At 40.9% G+C, this 26,762-nt stretch overlaps 2 long non-coding RNA genes across 4 annotated transcripts; one reads left to right on the forward strand and one right to left on the reverse strand.

The window, feature by feature from the left end:
* Positions 1-733: 733 nt before the first annotated feature.
* On the forward strand, positions 734-19,360 carry LOC142462878 (uncharacterized). Its single transcript, XR_012787291.1, has 3 exons — positions 734-1,103; positions 15,247-15,316; positions 18,841-19,360. It is a non-coding gene; the product is annotated as an uncharacterized LOC142462878 (long non-coding RNA).
* Positions 11,573-26,762, reverse strand: LOC142462864 (uncharacterized). Of its 3 annotated transcripts, none has more exons than XR_012787290.1 (5): positions 26,661-26,762; positions 20,341-20,481; positions 19,229-19,337; positions 13,983-14,043; positions 11,573-13,905 (listed from the first exon to the last, which is right to left on the reverse strand). It is a non-coding gene; the product is annotated as an uncharacterized LOC142462864 (long non-coding RNA). The 3 variants fall into 3 exon arrangements; XR_012787288.1 differs by lacking the exon at positions 26,661-26,762 and adding an exon at positions 26,038-26,168; XR_012787289.1 differs by lacking the exon at positions 26,661-26,762 and adding an exon at positions 24,386-26,021.

A 26,762-nucleotide genomic window follows, 5' to 3' on the forward strand; every position in this document is an offset into this window, starting at 1 on the left:
CATGAATAACACGGGATAGGGTATAATAATTACACAGTACATGAATAACACAGGGTAGGGTATAATAATTACACAGTACATGAATAACACTGGGTAGGGTATAATAATTACACAGAACATGAATAACACGGGGTAGGGTATAATAATTACACAGTACATGAATAACACGGGGTATGGTATAATAATTACACAGTACATGAATAACACGGGGTAAGGTATAACAATTACACAGTACATGAATAACTCGAGGTGGGGTATAATAATTACACAGTACATGAATAACTCGGGGTAGGGAAAATTGATTAATACTTTCAGGAATTGTATTTATTTCGTGAATATGTTTAACAATATGTGTACGTTTAAAAAATGATCTAAAATCCCGTGTTGTCTATTGGATTTAAAAACAAATAACATTTGTTTGTGTAAAAAAAAAAATGAATACTGTAATCATTTTAACCCCTTACCTGCCAGAGATGTCAAGAGTAATGTGTGTTAAATAGGGATAAAGACGGGAAGCAACATGTGAATATTGCCATTAAAATAATGTGTATTGTGGATAGCTAAAAAAAAAAATCAATATAAAAAAGGAAGTGTAAATGAAATCAAACACTTCTGACACTTGTGATTTATTGTACAACTCACTGTGTCTCCAGAGCCTCATAGTGTATGTGTGAAACTGGGGAGGGGGCAGAAAGGGAAGAGAGTAGGAAAGCAAGGAACAGGAGGGGGGGAGGAAAGGGCACCAAAGCTTTCTCTAAAGAGGATGTCTGACATTTAATTGAGGTAAAATAAATGTTCTTATCAGAAGTCACAATGGACATTCCCAGTTTTGCCCGTGGCAAAGTTGAGGGTCCCTCCTTGCACGTTACCTTCCCTGTCCTCACTTTGGATATTAACCTGGACAACATGCCTTCCAAGCATCAAATGAGATGAGGGATGTGTTCTTACTTTTCTCATGTGGGCAGCTTAGCCGAGCTTCCATGTGCTCCGTGGTACGCCTTGCTTTTGCAAGTTATTTTCTGCTGTGGATTGTTAGATGCGGCACCGGCTCATACAAAGATGTGACTTGAATTCCAATGACGAAAAGGCTTAAACAAAGTAGAGTGAGTATTTTAAAAGGGATTTCTTCCAGAGCTCTCAATTTATTGCATTTATTAATGGCAAATTTTGTCAGTATCTAGAAAAGCAAAAAACATATATATATATATATATATACAGTATATGCGTGTCTGTATATAGATATATATATAGTACTTAGATTTAGATTGTAAGTTCTTCAGGACAGGGACTCCTTTTCCTATTTGTTTTGTCTGAAGCGCTTATTCCCATTGTGTTTTAATATTATGTCACGTGTATTGTAAAGCACTGTGTATCAGGATGTGCTATGTAAATAAAGATATATATATATGTGTGTGTATGTGTGCGTGTAGGTATCAGTATTGCCGACTTGAGGAAGAGAGAAGAATTCTCTAAAGCTTGTCCTATGACATAAATTGTTAGTCGAAATAAAAAAGATATCACCTAATACGGAAGTACTCATTTATTCTGCACTATCGCAACTGGACTAACACGGCTATTTCCGTTATATATATATATATATATATATATATATATATATATAGACAGGAAGAAATTGGATTAGATTTATATATATATATATATATATAGACAGGAAGAAATTGGATTAGATTTATTTGACATACTAATTGAATTGAGACTTTGCTTCTGCAGAGTCTCAGAATTTATCTGTTTTGGGGATATGTGCAGCAGTCATTAAGGTGACAAACTGCATTAAGGGATTTAGATCTTTCACTGTGTCCTGTCCATCTGCTGCCTACTGTTTGAAGCAGGGCTTTGAAATATCACCACCAGTAGTTGCAGTGATCCTCAGATCCTTACTTCTTAAGAGCTGTCTATGAAACTGATTTTGTGGGGACCAGCCCTGGTTTGAGCATGTATCCTCCTATTTACAGTGGATTATTTAAGGAGGGAAGCTGAGGTTAAGTCTGGAGGTCTCCTGGCTTCCCCCAGGGTTAACCTGGCTGCCTGTTTGGCACATACAGGAGGGCTGACAGGTAGCAGGATTTGTCTAAGCACCCTGCATGAGAGCCAACAAGGAAAACTGAATGCTGCGGATTATCTTTGGATTATGTTGTCAGAATGAAACCTGATGGACAAACTGCAGAGGAATAAAATGCAATCTGTTTGGGGAGAGACGCAGCGTGCATAGCTTTCATTTTTCAAGAAAAGGCACCCCAAAAAAATCATTAATAATGCGCAAATCCATCTCCATTAACTTTTTCTCTGTTGTCCCAAAACATATTTTTTTGCCTGAACGTGCCACTGTTTTATATCTGTTTTGCCTTGTGACAGAAGGCAGGATTGTACCATCACATCAAATAAAAAAGTACATGGTAAACTTTCAAAGCACAACAGACATCCCATAGCAGGGTTTACCATGTCATTCAGATCGCCTGGATTGCACGACTGTAAGAATACAGTAGAAGTCATATGGTTTCCATATGTGTCTGGAGATCTATTGCCTTTATTATTGAGCTAACTACAATCAGTATGTGTCCTACATATTACAATTCGAAAACGTACCCTGGCAGCGCAGTATACACATAAAGTAACTATTTCAGGTTCACCTATTAGTGATTAGTGAAGGCTTACATTGACTGTGTTCTTTCTGACAGGTGCAACCTTTGAATGCACTTTTATCAATCCTATCATACTTCAGCCAGAAGCAAAGTGACTGTGCAATGGTGAAAAGAGACAATTATGTTTTATGGTGGGTAGCGCAGATTGCTGCTTTAAAGTAAAAGTGTATTTTCGCCCCCAGTGTTTGTAAAGTGGTTTTAATGCCATCATTAGTCAAATAGATAAACATGAAGTTCAGTAAATAGTGTATATGATAAGCGTACATTTAAGTGAACCAAAATAAGAGGAGAGCATCCTCCATTTTTACAGGACATCAATAAGCACAGGTTTTTTTTTTTTTTTTACTTGAAGGGTGATTGATTTATTAAAAGAAATACAAAGACCCGGCTGAGTTATTTATTAAGGGCTGAAGGCGTAGCTTAGTGCTAAGAACACAGACGCAGGTAGATAGTCTGACTCTCAGTGTCCACTCTCCTTGTGACACTGACTAAGTAACTTTATCTCTCAGTAAATTACTGTAGATTGTAAACTCTTCAGAGTAGGGGACTTGTTGCTCACATGGTAATCATCATTTAAGAAAAAAATATAGAATAGATATATAGATCGCGTATTATTCGGTTATTTTAGCTCCACTTGTGAGAGCGCCCTTTAACTCCAAGTCACCTACTCACCAACTCACCTACTCAGTTTTTCTGGAACATTCAATGATTTGTGGCCACACGTTCTGTTTCCAAAACCTGTTTCATGAACATGTAGATATCTTTAAAAAAAAAACATTTTTTACAACACTTCAGCTGTTCCATTGTATTCCAACAGTACAATTGTTCTCACATTGTTAAATATACAGGAGGGCTACTTTTTTTTACCAGATAAAATATAGTATAGTCACATTCATTATTTCAATGAAAAAATCTCTGGAAAAAATGCTAATCGTATCCCCATTAGAGATAAAGAACGCGCATGTCACTACATGAGCAGCTCGCGCTGATACAGTGTGTTAAAGGTTTCTGGTGACAGTGCAGAAATGTTGCTCTGTCATTGCAGCTTGTCGGGTTTTCAGTATTGAAACAATGGCTTTAATGATGGCTTCCTGCTTGCACTCTCTAGTGTTGTAATCCAATCATGCTCTACCATATAATAATAATAATAATAAAAATAATAATAATAAATAAATACACAAAAGAAAAAGGACTCAAATGGTAGCACTCTAAAACTCTAAAGTAAATAGTAATAGTAATGGTAAGTGACCTGTATCACCATGTTGTCCTGCTAGGTCGAGCTCCTCTCACAAGATTGGGTACAAGTCTATTTGGTGTTCGGAACCACTAGCCACAATCGCAACATTAACTCACACTGAGTCTGATCATCACGCAGTGGCTCTTGTCACGGCGAGCTCTGCATATACCTCAGCTCTAAATATATAATTATATGAGTTAATGTTGCGATTGTGGCTAGTGGTTCCGAACACCACATAGACTTATACCCAATCTAGTGAGAGGAGCTCGACCTAGCAGGACAACATGGTGATACAGGTCACTTACCATTACTATTACTATTACTATTACTGCAACTGATACACTGATCGGATGCATTTGTAACCACTGCCTGATCATACAAACGGTATGTGGTTCCTATGCAATACTGATCTCATATTATCCTGATATTAATCAAGGATCTTTTTAAGTTTCTAGCCTACAATAACCAGGGGTACATTAGGCTGATCTGTTTAAGCATAGTCACCTCCAAATAGTGACGACTTTACCACTAGATAGCACTTTTTTCTGCAGCATTCTGACAATTGATTTAACTAATTCAGCTGCATTAAGGAGGAGCGAATATATCTCTTCAACTTTGATAATAGCCCTCCAACATTACAATAAGGAGGGATTACTTAGTGCTAATATATTACCCCATATACATTGTATATGGTGATACAGGTCTGTGTGTCAAGCTTTTTAACTATATAGTTATTTAGCACATATCTCATCACACCCTGATTGTAGCAGGCTTCTGACTGGGATATATGGTCATTTTTATTCTCATTTATGTACACCCCTTTATTTTAAGAGATATACCATTAAAATTATTTTAAATCCTTATCACTTATCATTACTATTACTATTTACTTTAGAGTTATAGAGTGCTACCAGCGGAGTCCTTTTTCTTTTGTGTATTCGTTATAACAATTCTCAGCACAGCACCAATACTCATTCACTCATTCACACTGACTATTAGCTGAGCAGAGGTTTCTGTCCCCTTCCCCCCATCTGTATACCTAATAATAATAATTATTATAATAACATTATTTCATTTTATACTTTTCTCCCAATGGGGCTCAAAGCGCTTCAAAATTACAGTATAGTGCGCAGTACGCAGCACATACGATTGTTGCAGACAGTGTCCCTGCCCAGATGAGCTTACAATCTATGTTTTTGCTGCATGAGGCACAGGGAGATAAAGTGACGTTCCCAAGGTCACTAGAAGCTGACACTGGGATTTGAACCAGATTCCCCTGATTCACACTCAATGTCTTCATTATTTACAAAGTCAGTGTCTTTACTCACTGAGCCACTCCTCCTTTACTGCGCTGCACATCATTCATTTATATGCCATCAATATATTCCGTGATTCAGTTCTGGTTAACTCCTAGGTCTAAATTCACAGAGCACTGTTAAATCGGGGCTCATAACGTGACCTTACTTAAAACAGTTACGGATTTTATTTTCCCTGCGCTTAACACATATCTGGAAAGCTAATTACAGTATATCCAAAAATAACGTCCGTTCATTATCTTTGCAGAGTCTTAACACCACATTATTGTAGCATTACCTTGCTTTCTCTTCCAATAACGGGTCATTATGCCTGTCTTGGTGTTACCAAAACCCTGTAAAACACCCTTTTCATGGTCTGGTATAAAACACCCTTTTCATGTGAATAATGACAAGATTAGGTAACGTTACATAATGTGATGTAAATCCGTGTTAACAGACCTCTGTGGATATGCATTATTATGGTAACACCTCATTGGCATATCTATTGTATGTCATTATAACAAAGAGCCATTCTAGTTTACACTATTACAGAAGAAAACATGACTTATCTTTATGTTACTGTTCTCTGTGGATATAGCATTACTCCTTAACATGACATTAAGTTAGGTTAATATCACGTTAAGTGTCTTACTCTTAACGAAGTTTTGTGTATCTTGCCTTGGAGAGAATTTACTCTGGACCTGATCATATTTGTTTCATATATCTGCACTAGCAGAATAGCATAAATACATTCTGTACAAAAATGGTTGAATATGCAGTTTATATTGATGTGACACAAAAGAACCTTATAATTTTGTACAATAACATTCTTAATGTATCATAATCAAGATAATAATATAGAGCTGTCTGAAGCTGGAAGAGTTAAAATTGGCTACTAGTCATACCCATTAAATCTACACTGTGTAATACCTTCATATCCAGTGTTTTTACAGGGTGTTGAAACAAGACAGCAGTTTTTGTGTCCTTTTTATTTCTTGTTGTGTTAAATGTGTTGTGAGAAGTCATTTCTCTTTTAGATGGTGCAACTACAATCTTGAGTTGATATTTTCATATGTATCATGTATGTTGATAAAGGAATAAAACTAAGTTTTGAATATGTCTGGCCTGTTTTTATTACTAACAGTGATTTTTTTTTTCTCCTTGTAACCATTAGTTGAGTTGAATTAATAAACCAATATTTTACATTGAGGACCAAAATACCTGTACTGTATGTGAGCAGCATTATTGTATGACAAGGTGCCGGAATATTCTTTATGTGTATGAACTCTGCAGCTTCGAAAATGATGTAATTGTTATCGTTGTGTCGCTCTGAAGCTACTTTTTTGTTCAGAGTCTTGTTTTATCTGCATTAACACAATGGTACATTTGTAACAAGAATATTAAAACTACCACATTGTACTGAGCTATAATAATACCCAGTACTCTAAACAATGATGCAGATAATACCATTAAAGCCTATTTTGCATGTCTAGCATTGATGAAAGAAAATGACCACGTGTCTTAGATAAACGGCTAAGACAGTAATGTTAGGCTTTAATTAAATTGCCTTCCTGATATTATGTGAATGAACAAGTGAATTGAAAGAAAGTGAAACCATGCGGCACTTTTGCAAAAATGTATATTATTTTTTTGCCAAAGTGTGAATGATTTCATAGGAGATTTGTGGGATCGCAGGAAAACATCTTGCTCAATGATTGTGATCATTAGAAGCACTATGATCATCAATAGCCTACACATTAGCTGGATAAGGCTGGTTCTATAGTGCGCACTCACGGCAGTTATAGATGGCAGAGGTTAGTCAGCCCTTCTATACAAGGGCCGCGCACGCGCACGGCATGGAGCGTGGAGCCCACAGTGGGGAAGACCAGAAAATTAAGATTTTGCGCCGCTACCGCCGATTAAATGTATGTGTGTGTATGTGTGTTTGTATGGATATGTGTGTGTGTGTATGTATCAATGAGTGCACAAATTAAAAACAAAATATTTATTCATCTTTTTTTTTCTTTAAAAAAATCTTATTTAAGCCATGATTTCACTCACATAATCTATACACACACACACACACACACACACACACACACACACACACACACACTACCTGTCGCTCCCGGCAGCACTGAGACTCCATACACACGAAAAGCACGTGCGCGCGCACGGCCGCAAACAGTATAGAACGGCCCTAAACATTTATGCATTTTGTTTATCTAGTTCTGCTTGTTAAATATTTCTGAAATGCACCTAAACAAAAATATATTTTTAAGGAGCACTACTGGGGACACATTATATTAGTTTATTTTTTAATAGGATTGAAGCAGGGGTTCTCCTGAGCTGAACCACGTTAACTTCAGCTCCAGGGTGCTGTTCACTACTGCCACCAGTATTTACGGTGTATCATGATATTAGAGCCGCAAATTTGATGCAGTAACAATATAAATGACACCAATATAGAAGAAAGAATAATCCTTACTTGTGATGACATCACAAGTAAGGATCATTCTTCTATATTGGTGTAATTGTTGCTGCTTCAACATAATCCTGCGATAAATGCACTGTACGTGAAACGCGTAGGTGCGTAATTTTACCTCTCTTGTGGTCATATGTGATCCAATGAATATATTTTTTTTATGGGAGTCCCCTCTGGATCATTGTTTTTTATACCTTGCTGAATATTACCTCTCTCTGCTACTGATTTCTATCACAGAAATGTGGTTCTGCACACCAAAGGACCGCCACAGATTGCAAGGATGGATAATGGGCACTCTGGAATATGTATGAGCTACCTCTCTTTGACGCCATCTTCAACTATGTGTGATTAATTCTAATTATCTTAATACGGGAGATGTTTATTGTGCCATCTTTTTTCATTTGATGTGATCTTATCTAGACAACATTAGGCACTATTCGACCCATACATTTTTATTTTATGTGTACTACAGTACATTTATTCTCTTGAAATGAGGTTCTGGACTTTATGCTACTTATTTATACAGTTGACATAGAGCTTGCTGTGTCTGAGCCCCCGATCCTTTCGGACATGTTCTAATCCTGTGATAGAACCAACTCCATCCAGTAGAGCGAGGAATTCTCTTCATTTCCAGTCGTACAGTATGTAGACCGTAATAATATAACATACGAACATATTGCATTGTAAAGGTCAACAAATACGAACAGAATACTTAGGGAGATCCGTGCTCCTAGGCACTTAGACAAAGTGTATTGCAGTTGAATGAAATGCAAGCAGACCAGTAACTACATAAATGAAACATTTCATTACTTTCAGTGTATAAAAGCTCTAAGTAACTTTCATATCAAAGCTCTGAATTCCCTCACATATGTTTGCAATACTTCTATTTCTAATGCATTTTGCATTCCACCATTCTTCTTCTTGCTGGCATCCCTGTCCAGCCTAAATCAGACCACCAGTAATTCTGTCTCTTTCAAGGATCTTCTGCACCATTTGTGGCTATTAAGCATGCATTTGCATTCGTTTTGTGGTAAATACAGGTAATGTTTTTCACAGAAAAAAAAAAAAGCAAGAAAAGGCAAATGAAATGAGACCTTGGGAAAGGAAACCGGACATTCATAGCATTAAACTGTACTTACAAATCATATATATTTTTTATTGTGCATGACAAGTTAAACTAGATAGCTATAAATTTGTAGTGCTTTTGAAACCTGCCCCATATATCTACTAAATATTTAAGAAAGCTTTTAGAAAGGGTTGAGGATATCATTCTTTGGGTCGTATATAGAGAGACATAGGGGGATATTCTAGTAGCTGCGAGTTTGTCCTTGTCAAACCGCAGGGATTCACATGGTCAGGAGGAGTGGAATATAATTTGCCATCAAGCTGTATTCTATATTACAAATCACATCATAAAAAATGTGTTAGCATAGTGGCTTTCCACAGTGGGGGGTGATTTAAATCAGGGAACTCGTCATTTTTTGAACTATGATTTAATTTGTTGGTTTTAGATCAGTGTACACAGTATTGTATTTTTTTTTTATGTAATTGATTTGTTTACAACGTATCTGGATTAGGATTTCTAGGCATTTATTGGTGCTCAGAGTAGGACCACCAGGGGTTCGTACCAAAGGGTTACTCTTTTGTTTATTCATCATTTGGTTATTATGTATTATAGGTTAGATTAGAATTCCTCAAATTATGCCCTTGGACAGATACACCAATCCTGGCTGTCTAGGAACTATGCTGGTTGGTCACTGGGGTTACGTTCCATGATGCATTGATTATGTGTAGTACAGGAAGGGGCATCCGACTTAAAGTTCCGGAATAACCGGAAGTGATGTAGATGTTATGGCTCCACTGATAGGATGTGCATCTAGTAGTCTGTAGATCCAGAAGTGTGTCCTCAGGACAGGCCCTCTCTCTTCTTTCCCTCACGTGTGTCTCTTATTTAGGCTTTAGACAGTGGCAAAATAATGCTGTGTCCCCTTCCATCCATACGCTGTTGTATAGAAGATAATGGGCCTCATGCACAAAGCGCCGATAAGCTATTTTTCGCCATTTTTTAACCAAAAAAGCTTTTTGCTATTCAGTAAGCGCCGATAAGTGACCAAAATCGGCATTTTTTCTTCCTGATAAAAAATTATCGGCAGGCGGCTGCCGATAAGCCACTTTTCGCCACCTTTCGCCACTTTTTTAAATTGGCTGTATTCTAGTAGCCCCGATCATGTTATCAGTGCTTATCGGTGCTGATCGGCACTCTCGAAAAGACATTTTTTCGCCAATTCGTCCCGCCAACTCAAAGTTGGCGGGTTGGTGGGGAGAAGCATCGGCAAGGGCGACACTTAGAAAAAATCAGGCCTTTTTCCTGTCTGTGATTGATGCCGGGGGTCTCCGGAGCTGATACACATTAATACCAGCACCGGAGGCCCCCGGCATGCATCTGAGGCAGGAAAAATGCATGTAAAGCCCACTTCATTGCCTTAGCGGCTAACCACTAAGGCAATGAATGGGTTAACCTGCCGTGCCAGGTTTATTGTGGGTAGCAGGGGTGGGTGAAGGGGGTATTTGGCCCTTGTTGGTTGTTTAGGGCTTGCGGGGGGGGTTGCGTGTGCACTTAACCCCTTCACGACCGTAGCGGTTAATACCGCTACGGTCATGAAGGGGTTAAGCCACCCCGATACCCACCCGCAAGCCCTAACCAACCACTTTTGGGGCTAATACCCCCTTCACCCACCCCCGCTACCAACAATAAAAAAAAACCACACACAACAGCCCCACACTAAATAAATAAATATATAAAAATAAATAAATAAATATATATATATATATATATATATATATATATATATTACCCCAACAACACCTATACCCCCCTAACATACATATATATGCACATCAATGATACTATAGGCCGACGGGGGCCCTCGGGTGTTACCCGGGGGCCTGCAGTACCAATTCTGTGCCCCCCCCAATTAATGTCAAAACACATACATACTTATAAATAAATACCCCTCCCCCCTAACACATACAGTATAGTAATGGGCACAATTACTATTATCCACAAACGGATAATAGTGAATGTGCCCATTTTAAATACATAAAGAACAATAAATACATTAAATACATATTGCACTCACCAATGTCCGGCTGCCACGATGATCCGGCTGCCACGGCGGGTCTCTCTCTGCTGCAAACACATATCGGCAGAAACGGCCTATCGCCAGGCTATCGGGAGCCAGGCTTTTTTATCACTGGCTCATCTGCGTTTTGCTTTCGCAGTGATTCAGCAGGGATTCGGCATGAATTCGGCCCTTACTGAATACTGCGAGGGCAAATCGCCAAAATCATGCCGAATGCATTTTTTCGGCGCTTAGTGCATAGAGCCCAATATCCTATTAGCCTTTGCAGCTACTGCCTGTCATTGAGCACTATTGCTAAGCCTGCTGTCTACAAGTATGCCTAAATCCTTCTCCATAAAGGATTTAAATACTTTTGTACAATTTCGTATGTAAGAATGATGCTTATTCTTGCTTCCCAAATACATATTACATTTTTCTGTACTGTATTTACTCAACTGCCATTTGCCTGCACAAGGTCCCAGTTTATAAGTCCTGACTACCTTACATAATTTAGTATCATGAGCAAAGAAGGAGACTTTGCTTTTTATGCCAAACTCAAGAACATTAATAGATAGTCATCGTGTAGATACAGTATTTATGTGAAGTGTTATGAAATTAATAACTGGAAGTTTAAAAAAAAAATCCAGAACCAGTATTTCTGTCAGTGAATATGTCACAATACCGTTTTATTTGGACAAACAAAAATAATCATTTTTATTCTAGTAATGTTGACATTTAGACATATAATTTGCTTGCTTCAAAATCTGCTACCAAACAATTAGAGGAGGATGGTTGATGAAAAGTCTGAAAAATTTAGTCCAAGTTAATACAGTATTTACAGTGTTAAATATATTCTTCCTTTACTTTTCTTTTGATATTCCCAATGCCTGTTTCCCTAAGTAATTTACTTGAAATATATGTACTGGTAATCTAAAGAATAGTTTATGTTGTAATTGTATTTATGTGTTTCTTGTTAGAGGGCCTAGAAAGCCACGATCGGGAAAGGAATAAGAGTGATTCTGTTTAAGAAAGAAATTGGGTATCATCTGCTCCCATTCTGGAGCCATCAATAACATCTACCCATTTAAAATATTGAGATTAAATATAAATACAGTAGACATTTAACAAATCAGATGATCTGCTTTACTTAAAACAACCAGTAGCAGAGGTCACATACCTTTGCAGTAAAAGTGACTAACAAAATGATGTGTATGTGTCTTACTTGGCAGAATGAAATTGGTTGTATTTCAGGAATGTAAGTAACGCAGTCACTTCCAAATATGGTATCTTGCTATTTTTTTTTCTTTGAAATTTCATGAGCAGATACATAGAATTAAATACATTTCTGGGACCAGATGGCCCCCAACAATTTCCCTGCTTCACCTTTTTCACCCCGATCCCATATTTCCCTGTCAAATCCATCACGAATGTGTCTGTCTTTTTTTGGCCGAGAAGTGCTGATGTAAAAACTTTAGCACCTGATCATCGGGAATTGCAGCTGCTTTGTTACCTGGGGTTAGTTAGTGAATCTTCTTTTATGAAAAAATGATATTGCATATGGATAAGAAGTAGTTACAGTATTGAGTGTTTTCAATAGATATTACATGGGGTTGGTACTGTGCCTTTAAACCTTTATCTGCCATGGGGGTCCACTCATGGATAGAACTAGAGCTGGAGCAGCTGGAGCAAGGTACTGGGGCCCACTGCCTTAAAGGTGCAGTCCCCGGTACATCTTGTTTTGTTAATGTAGCTATTTAACAGAATTCCTTGTGCTTTTTGGTGGTACTATCCTTTTGACCGTTATTCTGTTGCAATCTGGAGAGATCAGCCATCAAAATCATAGACTTGAAATGACGATGGCTGCCAATTTTCTCCTAGAAGTCAGTGGGATGAAATGTTAGCAATAAATCCTTGTTTTAGCATTGCTAATGATGCTTGAAAAGAAATAAGAACCTAATGTATGTTTTTTAAGAGTACTTTGGTGTTATTTGCTTTTTCGAGTTTTTTTTTCACTGCTTGGTGGCTGTCAATCAAAGACATCCAGGGAAAAATCGAGTTCCAGACTCCATAGCGCTAGAGCGGCACAGTATAGTGAGGGGGGCACACCAGGGGCCCTTATGACATATCAGGTAGATCATGGGCAAATTCTCATTTACTAGGGGGTGATCGTACCGATCCAAATGGGAGTTGTGCTCCCTCCACTTGTATTTCCTGCATTCAGGGGCCAGCTGCATCATGTGATCCATCTACAGTAGGAACGATCAGGTGACACAAAAGAGCTGGGGGTCCAGTGGCAGGCATGGAAAAGGCTACCTTTCTAGTAGTCATCAGAGATCTGTTAGATTGTTTTATGGAGGGGGAGTGGGGGGGAGGGGGAATAAAGGACAAATAACTTGATATATCCTCTGATTTAGAGGTGTGTGAATGTCTCCAATAGTGGTTTTAATAGCTTTTAATACTTCATATGTTCCACTTGACAACTCCTCAAATCCCTTACTTGTGCAAGTAGGGCACAAGAGTACTTTTTATACATCTGTTACAGTCAATTTTGCCCATATGTCAATCTGAGGCCTCTATCAATTAGTATTAATTTAACTGTCAATTTTAGAACTCCTTTCATTGCAGGTCCTACTCAACAGGAGGCGTCAAAGAAATATATGCATGATATATATTTGTAACCACATCCTGACACTTTAACTAATCTCTATTGAACAAAATGAGAGTAACATTTTATTTGTCAACTCTGGGCATACATACAGTATTTGATTTCATGTTTTTCAACTCGCTGTTTTTCAATACTTCACGTGGGTATCAGTGTCAGTTTGATTTTCTATGTTTGGATGTTGTAGCACCAACACATTTTAGTGCTTGGAAAACATTTATGTATTTCTCAGCTGTTTTTGGTGTAGCCTTCTTCACCCTGATTATCTCTAGTCCTTCTGTCCTTCGAGGGTTAGCTCAGAGTGCCAAGGGAGCCTCATAGAACACTGTTCTGTGTCTTTATGATGGTGAGATTCTTACTTGATCATGGAAACATTGTCTCATAGTCATCGTCTCATGGTCCCTCAGTGCTGTCACCTTCTCTGGATCTTCCCACACCGGCTGTCTGGAAGGAAAAGGATGTGCATTAGTAATGTTTTCTTTTGCTCGGGGTCATGAAAAAAAAAATCATTCTCTGCTTACCAGAAAACTGTGTAACCTAAAACTAGGGTCTTGGATGGGGCCTTCATCAACTTTACCGGACCTACAAAACAAAGTTCTGAATGCTACTTCTTAAATAAAAACTGTGTGCAACATTAAATGAAGATATGTATCAAGATGCAGAAATTTGTTCGAAAACACGGTGCAAAATAGTTTATCTATGTCAATTTCCTACAAAACACAAAAGATGGTGACCACGGAGGGTCACCAGAGACCCTAGTAGCTGCACTCATGGTAGACCAACATAGCAGTGGATATATGGCCACAGTTTAAGCTAGAAAGAGCTGACCCTCCAAAAAGGGTAGACCACTAATAGGTCACACAAGGGCACAGAAGATAAAAATAATAACGTTTTAATAAATCACTAGGTTAAAAATGCGGTGAAACACATGATTGATAATATACAGTGATAATAATAAAATCCCTGGCCGCAAGAAGGAGGCAGGTGTAAGTGGATATAGACACCGTAAATACAGTGTAACCATACAGGTACAATTGCCCACTAGACTGATCAGTGAGACCAAACTTTTGTTTCTCCCTCCCCTATGCACCAGGTACCCTTATCTGTATCAATTTATGGTGAGCGATGTGTTTATATGTGTAGTCTATGTCAATTTCCACCAACTACAGTGTGTATGTATATATATATATATATATATATAAAGCAGAAAATAGCCGTGTTAGTCCAGTTGCGATAGTGCAGAATTTATTTATTTAAACTCATTTATTCTGTACTATATATATGTATGTATATATATATATATATATATATATATATATATATATATTTATATATATAGTAGATGGAGCAGAACCATATATATAGTTGTCAGGGGTCCACTATTGAACAGGACTGTCCTGTATTTGGACACACTGTCCAGTATACATTAGAGGTAATACTGGACATGTATGTGTCCGATATTACCTCTCTGGACATAGTGACCTGACCAGCTTGGGGGGTCGCGGGATTTCCCTAACCAGGGAGAGAGCAATGCTGTTGGTAGGGGGCTGGGCAGCTTCCTCCATCCTGGTTGGTTACTGCTGGGAAATGCAGCCAATCAGGAGGAATTGTCAGGCACCTGGGGGTGGGGCCAAAAACAGGAGGAAGTAGCATGGTATGTGAGTGTGTTTGACGAGCGCGTCGTACCCTTCACCATTGTGTCCAGTATTTTTGGAGAAGCTACTTGGCAACCCTATAAATAGTATATGTAAAGCTTGTTAATCTTGTTTGTTACATTTGCTGCAGCTCTACAATATATGGGGAAGACCACCAGACCCCTGAGGACGCGCATCCTTGAACACCTCAGCAGTATAAGGTGAGGTACAGTATAATAACAGATAACGTAGCCAAACATTTTTCTATACGCCATAATTCATACCCGAAAAGGCTGAAATATATGGGTATAGAGCAGGTCTCACAACACTGGAGAGGCAGAGGCAGAAGCCTGGACCTGAGCAAAAGAGAAATGTTTTGGATCCACAAACTCAAAACTATCACACCTTATGGATTAAATGTGGATTTTGAATTGATTCCTTTTTTAAAAGAATAAATTCTTTTATATAAGCAGATTTTCTCTTTTTTATATATATTTTTCTATTTTTTGTATATCTTATAGATCTTTATCTTACTATATATTTCTGAAAGCATTGTATGTATGTATGTTTCCCTGGTGTGTTCCCCGTCCCTAGCGGCAATCTCATTGGTCCCTTGGCCCGCCCGCCCCCGCACACCTCTCATTGGCCTCACACACTCACACCACTGCTTCAGGCCCCCTTGGCCTGCCCCCGCACACCTCTCATTGGCCTCACACACTCACAAAGCTGCTACAGGCCCCCTTGGCCCGCCCCCGCACACCTCTCATTGGCCTCACACACTCACACCACTGCTTCAGGCCCCCTTGCAGCTCACCTTCCCCCTCCCAGTGGCCGTCACTCTCCCCCGTCACCCGGACCGCAGCTCACCTTCCCCCCTCCCGGTGGCCGTTACTCTCCCCCATCAGCCGGACAGGCCCCGCACCTTCCCCCCTCCCAGTGGCCGTCACTCTCCCCCATCACCCGGACAGGCCCCGCACCTTCCCCCCTCCCAGTGGCCGTCACTCTCCCCCATCAGCCGGACAGGCCCCGCACCTTCCCCCCTCACGGTGGCCGTCACTCTCCCCCGTCACACGGACAGGCCCTGCACCTTCCCTGCTGCACGTTTCCCGGCGGCTCGCGCTCACAGGTGCAGAGAGGGGGCGCATGCGAAGCGCTCCCCGGGCGGGAGGAGGGAGAGCAGAGAAGGGCTAGGCGCGCGACAATCGGAGGAGCGCGGGAGAGAGGAGCGGTGCTGTGAGTCTTGGCAGAGGTGAGGGGGCTTTGTGTCTGCGTGGGGAGAGGGGGGGACAGTATGTGTGGGACACCGTGTGTGTGGGGGGGAGGGACAATGTGTGTGGAGGGGAGGGACAGTGTGTGTGGGGGGGAGGGGGGGACAGTGTGTGTGGGGGGAGGGACAGTGTGTGTGTGGGGGGGGACAGTGTGTGTGTGGGGGAGGGGGGGGACAGTGTGTGTGTGGGGGAGGGGGGGGAAGTGTGTGTGGGGGGCAGTGTGTGTGTGGGGGGGGACAGTGTGTGTGTGGGGGGTGGACAGTGTGTGTGTGGGGGGGGACAGTGTGTGTGTGGTGGAGGGGGGGCAGTGTGTGTGTGGGGGAAAGGGGGGACAGTGTGTGTGTGTGGGGGGGAGAGGGGGTACAGTGTGTGTGTGTGTGTGTGTGTGTGTGTGTGTGTGTGTGTGTGTGTGTGTGTGTGTGGGGGGGGGGGGGGGGGGGACAGTGTGTGAGGGAGGGGGGACAGTGTGTGTGACAGTGTGTGTGTGTTGGGGGGGGACAGTGTGACTCCTGGGCAACGCCGGTTCTCTCAGCTAGTATATTTATATTTTCATGTTTATGGAACGGTGTTTCTGGACCCACCTTGACCCCCCAATCTCCGATTGGCCCCTGTGGTCTAACCGGTCCCCATTACATGGTTGTGTCTTGTGGTGCACCTGTTGGCTACAGGACTCCTGAGTCTCCCGTGTGATGTTAGTAGGGATATCAGCAAGACAGGTGCTGAGGTAGTGTGTTTAGAGTCCGACCTATATCCAGTGCAGCGCCTCCACCTCATCAGAATCTCTGCGTCCGCAGGGAGATTGATCTGATGAGGAACTCCTTCTTGGTGCCTTCCTCTGCTGAGTAACTCCACACTCACACATGAGGGTTGTGGTGAACTTGGGCATCTTTATTCGCATGGTTGGACAGAATGCCCCTCACAGCGGTTGTCCTAGCCGCTCATTCTTTCGCTTGGCATCCCTTTAGAAGGTTCTCCCCTCCCAATGGAGTTGGATCACCTCTCCCCTCAGGGAGATCACCACCTGTGTCAGGTCCCTGATTACAGTGTAGATACTATTGCCTAGGTCTGACAGCCTTGCTTGCTGCAGACCTCCAGAACTGAATCATACTCTCCAACAACTTGAACTTGAACAACTAACCAATCCTTGAACAACTAACCACTCCTTGAACAACTCCTAATTTTGGTCAGTGCTGTGTCTTATATAACTTAGGGAATAGCCACACCTCTTGTGTCACTAACAGTGGACACAGAGTATGTTACCACTCCCCTGGTGTACATATGACACCTCACCAGGTGAGGGCAAACCTCCATGATTGATGCTGGTAACCCTGTATACTTACCAGGTTTACTGCCAACATGAGAGAGAACTGTATACCATTTTTTAAACATGGCTACATTTATATAATATTAACACATTTCATATAACCAACATTAAAATGTATATATATTTTTTAATATTTGTTTTCAAATAGATAATAAAAAAATACACATCTATTACTTATGTATAGTTTTTCTAAAATGTTTTAACATTAAGTTAAGGTTAATTCTTAATCCATATTTATAACTTCTGTCTCGGAATATAAATCCTCTATATTCTATGTTCCAATGTCTTATGACATACAGTACTCATATATTTACTCCTTTTCGAAATCATGTTTTTGTTCCCCCCAAAATAGTGATATATATTAAAGTACTAATATTTCCCCTTTTTTGTCTCTTTTACCCATCCACACGTCGTGTGAGTATTTATTATATGTTTATGACGTATTTTAACTGGAACCTATTCCAATTAAGCTTAGAGTGGTCTCTTATATATCCAATGTTTTAGAGATCAGATCTCATATGATTGTTTGGTATAATATACTATTATGAGGTTTTTTTTAGATGTTATAAATGTTTTAAACTTCTTTATAATGTTATAAACTTTGTATGTATTATGTCAAAAGTACAGTATATGCAGTGTCAGAACTATCATAGCGACTCTTTGATAAAGTCTCCTCCACGGAGACGAAACGCGTCAGAGTACACTCTGTACATGTTCTTTTCCTATCTGAATGAATAAATAAATAATTACTTTATTTTTACTGTGCTTGGTTGTATCCTGATTTGGCAAGCAGTGACCGCCATTCCGACAATTTTTTTGATATCATAGCGACTGTTTTTTATAACCATAGGTATAAGCATTATTATTGTTACTCCACTACCCATTGGCAGTTATTAACTAATCAATGATACACTATATATAGTTAGACAGCCTGGGGGGGAGGTACTTTCTCCTGACGAAGCGGTGGCAACTGCAAAACGCATAGAGAAGCCAAGTCAAGAGAAGGAACAGCCAATGTTGAGGTGTTCGGTCTGAGGAAGGGACTCTGTGTCCAGAAACGTTACCTTTATTGACTCTGATGTATTAATACACTTGGAAGTCTTTTGACACTACCAAAGTCTTTTGTGTGCTCCTTCTATTTTTTGTTCATTAGAGTGATCCCAGCCAATAGGAGCTGATGCGATCGAAATCTCGCGAGAGTGACGTCAGACGTCAAGGATTCCGCAAAGGGAGCCCAGGAAAGATACCAGCTACTGAGAGGCAATGGCAGCGAGCATGACAAACTGGCAAAGGGACGCCCTGACCACTCGACTCCAGCGGAGATCAAGAAGACTAAGCGCCATCTCTAAACCTTCATTTTTATTCTGTGCTTTTTATTCTTGTAGAGAATGTGAATATATCTTACACATACCTTTTATAAATTTATGACAAACTGATCTGCAATATGTCTGCTTTTTCCTTACCCTGAGGAACATCTTAACCTACCACAAGAGAGAGACCAAAACAACAACACTTGGGCAAAAGGCTTATAAACTACTTACTTGGTGTAAGTAGGAAATTTATACGAGCCAAGTTTATATAGGAGTATTATTTGTCACATCTGAGTGCATTATATTTTTTTCTTTTCCTTTGGGTTGGACTGTGCTCCCTCTGAAATTATGGAGAGATATTTGTGGAGGTCTGAGCCAACATTGAAGTCATCTTATTCACTTATTTCACAGAAGTCACATGATAACGTATTTTACGTATATTTGTATTCACAAACACAGTATTATTCCTCACTAATCTTTACACTGTTTATACTAAGTGGTGTGTATAGCGCCTCACAATATCACATTTTTTGGTGCAGCTCTCTTAAAAACAGAGGTTGACGCCACCTCAGACCTGAAGAATGTATTTGGAGCAAAGAGAAAGGAAAGTACACCAGTAATACAGTAGGCGACAGGCCCAAATATTGATACACCCCAACATAATATTACACTGATGATCTCCTCCCCTACCTTCTCCTATAGCCGTTCCCCAAAATGCTCATGGCGCAAGTGGAGCAATTTGGAGCAAAGCATCATAATATATTAACGGAAAGTTAGACAGGGACAGGAGGACACCATTTTTATCTGTATTTGGAGCAGTGTTTCAGTTTCAGACATTGAGTATATCTCCCTAGGTGTGTTACAACCTACACACTCCCATACAAAAACCAGCACTGATTGCCCTATTGTAATATTTCACACAGATTATACATTTGTTAGTTACATGAAGCCTTGGGTTACGGGTTCACATGCCCTTCCCCTCAATATCCGACTAGCACCCTCTCTATCCACATTTAAGACCCACCTCTAAACACACCTGCTTAAGGAAGCATATGAGTAGCTCCATGGCTGATAATTAACAGCTCATACATTAACTTTGCCCCTTGCAGATGCACTTACCAGAATGTCATCCTACTGTCTCGGTACGTTCTTCCTACCAACTAATTGGATTGTAAGCTCTTCGGAGTAGGGACTCCTTTTCCTAAATGTTACTTTTATGTCTGAAGCACTTCTCCCCTATATGTGTTATTTATATTATTTGTTACTTATATGATTGTCACGTATATTACTACTTTGATGCGCTATGTACATTAATGGCGCAATATAAATAAAGACATACATACAGATGCAGCGGCCGTTATTCGAACACTTCACGCGTTTTATGCCTCGGAATGCCCATGTCGTGGCGCGTGATTTCTTCCAACCTTCCCGCCTTAAGACGCGAGTGCAGAAAATGGCATTTTGGTGTTCTGGTTTTTAAACACCTGAAATTGACACAGTAGCACAGTACAGTACACATTACAATTCATTCATTTCATTGCATTTCATTGCACAGAAAGAAACAGAATCCATGAAATTCAAACAAAGCAACCGGGATAAACACGTGTGCCTCGGGTTGATTGGCCGCGTTAATGCCGCGTGGAGTATAGCAGCGCACAAGAAACCGGCTCTGTGATTTGTTCGAATAAGGGCCGCTGCATCTGTACATACAGGTTCAACATTACTTTTATCTAATAGAGATTATTTTGGACTTGATTTGTTCAGGTGATAATACTGTATTGCTGAAGTGATGTTTGTTTCAATTTTAGATTTTTAGGAAGTAATTACGTTTCTTTGCTCTACCCCTTTTCCATCTCATTTTAAGCATGCTATTGTCTGACCGAGACTAACCCACTTGACCCCTCACCTACTAACTGGCGCCATGTCTCTCTTTTGCCTATAAACTTCTAGAACGTCTTCTTTCTTTATACATTATTCATTTTCTCAACTGCCAACACCTACTGGATCTTTTTAAACTGAGTTTCCGCACAACATACTCAACTGAAACCACACTCACTAAAGTGGCTCATAACTTCCATATCTCAAGGAAACTACGCCATTCTGATTCTTCTTGACCTCTCCTCTGCTTGTAATACTGTTGATTACCCTCTTCTCCAGCAGATTCTTCATTCTCTTGGCATCCATGGCACTGCCCTCTCCTGCTTTTTCTTGCACTTCTCTCACCGCTCCTTCAGTGTCTCTTTTGCTAACTCCGTCTCTACCTCTATGTATGTCACTGTTGGTGTATCTCAAACCTCTGTTCTATGTCCCCTACTTGTTTCTCTATACTGTAAGTTATTCCTGGCTGACCTCCTTAACTCCATTTTTGTTCAGCTATCAACTCTATGCTGATGACACAAAACTATCTTTATCTGCACCTGCACATAGGATGGTGGTTTGTTGCCTCAGGCATAATATGTCTAAGATGTAGTTTCTCATACTCCCTCCCAAACTAAGCCCCAGTGTTCCCTTCTCCATTAGAGTCAAAAATACTACTATCCACCCAGTCTCACACGTACCTTGATTGGGGGTTACATTATTATTACTATCGTTTATTTGTAAAGTGCCAACATATTCTGCTGTGCGGTAAAATGGGGGTACATAGTGATGTAAATTCCACAAACAGCATTGCATACCAAATTAGGGCAAACAGATACGAAACGTAATGAGGGCCCTGCTCATGAGAGCTTACACTCTAGAGAAAACAACATTGAAACAAAATGTAAAGTGGCTGCTCATTGTGGGACGGAGTATACCTCAGGGTGGGATATGGTCCAGCTGCACAGTGGAACCCATTATGGTTTGATGATGGGGATGGTAATGCTAGAGATAGGCAAAACATTTTTTTGAGGAATAGCTGATCCCCTCTATACCAGGGGTGGGCAACTCAAATCCTCAAGGGCCACCAACAGGTCAGGCTTTCAGGATATCCCTGATTCAGCACAGGTGGCTCCGTCATAAAGAGTGAGATTCTGATTGAGCCACCTGTGCTGAATCAAGGATATCCTGAAAGCCTGACCTGTTGGTGGCCCTTGAGGATTTGAGTTGCCCAGCATTGCTGTATACACATGATGTGCTTTCCTTCCCCAGTACATCATTACATTTCACTTTTGATAACTTACTTCTCACCACAATAATTACCAAAGTGACATTTGGTTAATTCAGTTCTCATCCATTTCTATTTCCAAAAGATGAAGCTAAATATATTATATGCAATGTTTGCAAGCTTTTCTGACATTTTTTAACAGAACTTTAAATCCCCAATAATCTTTAGCTTGAAAACAGAACGTATTTCAGTAAAGAATGACATTATCTAAAGAAACAATTACTAAAATGTTCTTTCTTTTCACAGCTTAGTATACATGGCCCTAAATGAAGCATTTTGAATACTTAATAGCAGTGTACAGTACCTGTACTTTCCAGTATTTTTTGACTCATTTAGTGTCTTGTGGGTCCATTTGCAATTAAAACGTACAACGGGGGAGTTTGGGATCATATTTTAAGGGTGCTCCATCAAACTCTGCTCCTGGCGTCATCGTTTATTTTTTCCTTCTCATCATAGAAAAATCTCTATATAAACCTCACTAATAGATCATATTTACATTATGGAACTTGAGAAGTTTCTTACATTTGGTTCAAATGCAATTAAAAAAAAAAAAAAAAGTTGTGTGCATCAGTATGTCTATATTGTACAAAGCCGCTAATAAGTTAGAATCAGAAAATAAAAGATATATTTTGTTCTTTATCTTAACAAAGTAGAACTTTACGTTTTCCTATGAAAGGTGCCGTCCAAGATGGTCTCCTTTATAGAAAAACAATGAGACACCATGTATTTAGATGAATATTTTAAAGAACCATTGATTGTTGAACATACAGTATGAAATAATGGGCACTAGACTGCTTTAAGCCTTAGGCTGCGTCCATAGACACTGCAGCCGTGCGGAGGCGCGCGGAAGCTGAGGGAAAGTGGGTCCTTTCCCTGGCCTTAGTACACGCGCCGTCCGGGGGCGTGTCTATGGGTGGGCCAGTGACGTCATGGAGCTGGTTCGCCCTCATTGGGCGAGAAATCAGTTTTGACTGATTTCACACGCATCCCGCACCCCCTCCCGCTTCCACGCGCGCCCGCACGCTGTATAGACGTGATCACTGCCTTTAGGCAGTCTGATCACTCAGAGCGCGTTCTGCCCCTGTATGGACGCAGCATTAGTCCCCATGCTGCACGAGGTGCTACAAATCTACAGATGTACAAATAGTATATGCATATTTAAGTACAAAGCCAAACCCCGTCCAAGTTGTAGTTAGGAAGAGGTTGTCAAGAAACTCAGTTTTCTGCTGGTCCCACAGCGATTACAATTGGTGCTTCGTATCACGAAGTTATTTATCTTATGTTTGGCCAAAATACTGTACTTAGTAGACATTGCTTAGCTCAAATTTTTGTCTTGTCAGATGTAATTAATGTATTTGCCTTTCCACTCCTGCAAACTGAATGAATTGGATAAAGCTCCCCGCCTGCCGAGCTACATTTATTGGAAAGTGAAAGTACGCAGATACTTGCTATCTTTGTATTCATTGGTTAATGCTAAACCCTATATTCTTATGTTTGTACTCCCAGTTTAAAATATTTTAATAACTTTTCAAATGAAGGTCTAAAAATCCCAGAACATACAACAGAGTATTCCAAGAAATGTATAATACCAACAATAGATAGCTGGTAAGGGGTTATATTTAAGGCCTGTTATTCAATATACTGGAGAAAAGAATCTGCTTCATCCAATGTCTAAAATCATTTTAGACCCTTTTAAAGATTGGAGAGAGACTTTTAAAATATGCTCTTTGCCTTTACTGATTTCTGGTGTATTTTATGTATTTTATGACCATACAAGTGTAGCCCTGGTTCCTAGCGAACACAGACCACTACCATATGCTGTATAACCTGTAGGCTCACAGGGCCTGAGCCTCTGCCACAGAGAGCCTAGGGTACGCACAATACTTATAACTTGGTGCAGCGCCTCCACCTGCGACAGCTTCCGCCCGAGGGGAAGTGGGTCTTCACAGGAACTTATGTACATTAACACACACACACAGCAATATACCTTAACGAATATACTTTACTTGTAGCAACCATAAGCTTTATCAACAGGTGTCCCTCCCTAGAGGAGACACTATACTCAGCGTCCTGCCGAACGCTCACTCTCCCCTTCCCTTCACCGGGTGATCCCACCCCGTGTCCAGTTCCCTTTTGAAATAAGTCCCCCACCCTCAAGTGAGACAGTGTATGTATATGTATGTGACTGCGCAGCCACCGTGTCCTGAGTGAATGATCGTACCGTTGGTGCACTTGAAGTTTACCTGCCGGGCACTCCAGTACCCAGTTCTGCAACTCTCTTCACAAAGGATCAGTGTGGGCGTAGGTGACGTCACCCGTAGGTGTCCGGGGCGATCCCACCCAGACACGCTGCGACTTGGTTGCGGGTCCTGATCCCAGACCTCCCGCTGAATTAGAACTGTCCCGGTAGGAATCGTGTAACAGTAAGGGAATCCGGAACCTGTCTATTGCCAGTCCCTAGCTCAGCTTCACACTACTGGGACTCAGGGCCTAACTGGGCCTGGGGCATGCGGCCTAGGTATGGGCCGGACTGCCTCTCTACACCGGAGCTTCTTCTCCTTCCTCCTACAGCTAGCTCTGAACCAACGTGCGCCCAATCACTTCCTTTTCCTCCCTTCCTCGTGCCTGATTGGCCCTCACGCATCACGGGGGCCCGCGGGGCTGCTGGGACCCGTAGTTCCCTAACTCCCCTCCTATCCGAGCTCTCCTCCTTCGCGGGCTTTGCTCCCCTAGTCTGCGCATGCAAAACCTTCTGCCAGGCTAGTTCTGCGCCGGCGCCAACCTAAACATGGCGGCTCCCTCTTGCGCGGAACCTCCGTTATCGGAGCGTTCCCTAGGTGCAGCATCTCCCACCCCACAACAACAAATGGTGGAAAAACGGGTCCCGGCTACACAAGCAAATATAAATCCTCACGTATTTGGATTCATACTTTATATATACACATTGGCAAAAAAATGATTGCATTATTTTATCGAGGTTACAGAGAAGTCATGATGAGCTGCCATGGTTTAAGCATAATGGTTTCCTCTACTATGTGGGTCTGACCTCCTAATTCTGTGAAAGCATTCTGAAAGTAGCTCATTCACAAGTCATTAATATGCCATAAACTCAAATCAAGTAGCAGCACCCAAAGCCCGGCTTGTAAAGGGCGTGCTGAGTTAATTCTATCACTACTGTGTTGACATGAGGCATGTTGCAGCTTTCAGTTTAGAAATGTTACTTGTAATCTTTTAATCCCAAATCAGGTCAGCATTTTATCAAGTTAATCTAGCATGAAGATTAATTGGGCTAGTTAATTAGAACACACACTGATAGGATCTGTTTTGTCATATAATTAATGATCATGTCCTTTATAGCTGCTAGCATAGTTAACTTGTTCTATTACTATTTTAAATCATTACAGTTAAATCAGGATTCACAAGACAGTTTGTATACACAGCAAGGCCCATATGTTACAAGGTAAAAGTGATGCAATTCTGGGGCAAACAACTGCACTAGATGCATCAAAGGAACAATCCAATTGAATCAATAGCATTGTATTCTTTGTTTGTTATGCACACGCACGCGCGCAGGGCTCGCAGATGCGCGGGATGACTCGTGGTGGCCATGTTGTGATTGGCCACGCATGCGAAATAGGTCGTGCATGCTCAGATCAGTGCAGGTGCACGGCCATTACAGGAAAGGCTCCGCGCAGGGACTACAAGTCCCATGAGCCTCAGGGAATGGCACATGCTGCGGCTTAGCCTATAGGGCGGCTTCATGTGCAGTTAAGGCAGTTTGTAGCGCGAGGGAGCTTGCGCTGACATTTAAAAAAGGGACAGTTTAGTCAGTTTAGGAGAGGGACAGGGAGGACAGTGAGGAGAGGCAGTTGTAGGAGATAGATAGTCCCCTTACTTTTTCATAGGATTATGTCACAGCTTCAGAGTCTGCCGTTCACATGTTGCTAGGCAACCAGTGAGGCTGTGGATGTATGACAGTTAAGATTAAGACAGTTGAGAGAGACAGTTTAGGCAGTTGTAAATTGAGGAGAGGACAGGCAAGGAGTGAGTTATAAATTAGTAAACGAGGAGTTAGGATTAAGTTAGTAATTTAGAAGTTATTAATATAGAAGTTAGTAACTTAGAAGTTAGTGAGTTAGGAGTTCGTAAAATAGTAAGTTAGTGGCAGTTGGAACAGTGAGGACCAGGGCCTGCTAAGGGAAGACTGCCTGGGAACCCAGCTCCTAGGAGGCACATACAAAACCAAGAGAATAGAAGTAAGCCCTTCCTGAGTGATATTCAGGCTGAAGCAGTATTTTGGGGTGTAGTGTGCTAGAAGCTAGGAAACCCAAAAAATTTGTGTGGACTAGATGCCAAGACTGATCCAGAAGTACTTACCTGAATGGGAAGGGGCACTGAGGGAACTTGCCCTGATGAGAGCATTATACAGGGAACCTGTCTAATGAGGTATTGTGCTCTATAAGATAATAATTGATCCTGTGCAAGCCTGGAGCTGGTGTGTGCTTGTCAATAAAATACCTGTGAGTTGCAAAAGATACTGGCGCCCTATTTCTTATCTTGTCCTCTAACCCACCAACTACCCTCCATTACAGCCAAGGCCGGAACCTGCCAACGGGAACC

Source organism: Ascaphus truei, chromosome 1 (assembly GCF_040206685.1).
Source record: "Ascaphus truei isolate aAscTru1 chromosome 1, aAscTru1.hap1, whole genome shotgun sequence".
Lineage (NCBI taxonomy): Eukaryota > Metazoa > Chordata > Amphibia > Anura > Ascaphidae > Ascaphus > Ascaphus truei.